The sequence below is a fragment of the Sinocyclocheilus anshuiensis genome, unplaced genomic scaffold (assembly GCF_001515605.1).
Source record: "Sinocyclocheilus anshuiensis isolate Anshui unplaced genomic scaffold, SAMN03320099.WGS_v1.1 scaffold225, whole genome shotgun sequence".
Taxonomy (NCBI): domain Eukaryota; kingdom Metazoa; phylum Chordata; class Actinopteri; order Cypriniformes; family Cyprinidae; genus Sinocyclocheilus; species Sinocyclocheilus anshuiensis.
In genome coordinates this window covers 720,553-723,425 of record NW_015539845.1, presented here as the reverse complement: position 1 = coordinate 723,425, position 2,873 = coordinate 720,553, and positions in this window count along the sequence as shown.

Below are 2,873 nucleotides of genomic sequence, written 5' to 3'. Positions count from 1 at the left end.
CAATAAGGCAATTAAGGCAATACAAGATCGTAAGAAGATCCTCAAGAACAGAGCACCAATCCAAATGAAAAAAAAACGAGAGAAAAACATGGAGAGAAAAGAAAGAAAGAAAAAGAATTACACAATAGGGTCTTCTAATAATTTCAATTTCTGCAATAAACCAAACAGTCTTCTTCCAGATTTACATTTTAACAGTCTTACAGATTTACAGTACAATTCCTTTTGAAAAACAAAAAACAATGGGTTTGTTTTAAGGCACTTCGATTTGGGAGGGATTTTTTTTTTTTTTCTTTCACATTCAACCACAGTGTACTTTCACCTTTCACTGTTTGTTCTGCCCCTAAATAGTCTAATCAGCGTCGAGTCGCGTTGTGTAGTATTTTTGGGCGCTTGAAATCGCATCATATGACCCCTTTAACTGCAGGCACTGCAATACAATCTCTATGAGTTCCGGGAGGGCTAGCACTAACGTGCTTTCGTCATCCTGCGTAGCCTTAACTTGTGCAAGGATTGGTGGGAACAGTGACATCCAATAATATTTAAAAACCATTTTGAATTTTAACAAGAAAAAAATTAATAACTACCTTATCTTTATCAAATGTGAAAAAAAAAAAACAGACGGGGACAGCTACGCCAACTCTAATTCAGTTGTCAGTTGAACTTGATCGACATCTTGGCAAACGTTACCTCAGCGCAGATGAATTCTATCGTGTCATTGAAAGAAATACCATTCAGTAGTCGTAGCAATAAGGATAAGTATCAACAAAGGGCGGGAAGTCGTATAAACGGGGATTTTCGAGTACGTGGTATGAGTGGAAAAAATGGCTAGCGGGCTGCGAAGTAGCTAACGCTTTATTCTGCTACCCCTGCATTTTGTTCCATCCCGAGAGCGTGACGGACATCGCATGGATTACAGGTGTAATGTAATACAAGTAAGCAGTGTAATGTAAGGGAGCAATGCAATATAAGTGAGTAATGTAAATGAGCAGTGTAATATAAGTGAGTTGTGTAAATAGTGATTTATGTGACTTCAATTATTATTAAACTGAAGTAAAAAGTTTTGGAAAACCACATCCTGGCTTCAGTCTTCATTTGCTGCTGAATTGTGTTAATACGCATGTAGAAACCTAAGGAGAGCAAGAGATTGATTGTTCGAGTCAGTTTATTTTTAATGAATACTATAGTAGTTCAGTTTCCTTTACATCTTTAACTAGCCGTTAATTTATCAATTGAATGGGTGACCTATCATCATTAATCATGCAAACATTTGCCCCCCCTGAGAGAATTGGCAGGAGCCGCCACTGGTGGGGGGAAACATCTCAATGTGTGCAGCTATATCTGAAGATGGTGTGGTAGGCTGTAGACCAGTTCTAGGATCATACAACACTGAACACCTGATGGCTTTTCTAAATTGGCTTGAGCAGGCCTGTCAGGGTGAAGATGTCATCTATGTTATCATGTGGGACAATGTCAGTTTCCACCATGCAGAGCTGGTTCGGGAATGGTTTCAGGCACCTCCTCGGTTCATGACGCTCTACCTTCCCCATACTCTCCTTTCCTCAACCCAATTGAGGAATTCTTGTCTACATGGAGGTGGGAGGTGTATGATCGCCATCCCCATGAGCATGTCACCCTTCAAGCCATGGATGAAGCTTGTGGTGATATAACTGCAGAGCAATGTCAAGCCTGGATTCGTCATGCCAGAAGGTTTTTCCCCCGGTGCCTGTTTTCAGGTCTACGTTTACAGGTTGTTGTTTGGGTTTTCTTTTTTTCACATGCAACCACAGTATTGTTGTAAAATAAAATACTTTTTTTGCTTTTGTATGTAAATGACTTTTGGTTGTGTGTGGGTTTTTTTTTTTTTTTTTTGTATTAAATCTAGCTTTTGTCTGAACATAAGTGTAACATTTGCTGTGTATATAGTTTTACAATACAGTAACATTCATTCAGTACCGAGGGTGACTTGAAACCTTGTATTGTTTGCTACTGAATGAACTGGTTGTTAAAAGTACTAAGTTGAAAAAAAGATCTTACTGTTGTGTTTTGGTGATTAAACCAAATGTTCTCAATACATATCACAGTGATCTTGTGTTCTGAAACAATGATTATTTGGAATGAAAATGTGCAACTACAATGAAATCATGAGGTCAGGTTTCGAAAGAATGACTAGTGGTATTACAAGTGTGATCAGTTTAAAGTTTTGTACTAAGAGTTTTGAAAACGTACACCTTACTTAAGAAAATAGTACCAAACCAATTAATAAAAACTGAACATGAACAGTTGAGAAAAAAAGCGGACACTAATTACGCGCAACGCAATGTGTCACAAGACAATAGAACCCATTGTCATCAGTGATATTGGCTACACAGGATGCGCCGTGGCGCGACAGGACAAATTGCAAAGTAAACGTTCTATTTCTGAAATAGTCCAAGCACCGGCCGTTTTGTCGCATCCAATGTTGACTACTTCAAGCTGCTTGTTTCTGACAATAGGGAGCTAGAGGATGCCCTGGACAGGTTTTGTATGATGGGAAAATTCCACATTCACAAAGCAAGATGCCTTAATTTTAAACCTAATTGTAAAATATTCACTTCTGATTTACTTTTGTTTTACTCATCACTTCAAAAAATCTCCTCTAATAAAAAAGCCTTAAAAACATCTAATCTTATAAAAAAATTCATAAATAAGTTGTAACTTTTATGATTGTAAAATAATTGTATATTTGTTTATCTTTTAATTGTTTTTGTATCCCCCATGTGTTTATGCATATGTTTATGTTCCTGTTCTAATTAAAAAAAAAATAAAAATTAAAAACTCCAAGCTGCTGCGGTGTAGACAAGGTGTTAAAGGGGTCATATGATGCGATTTCAATT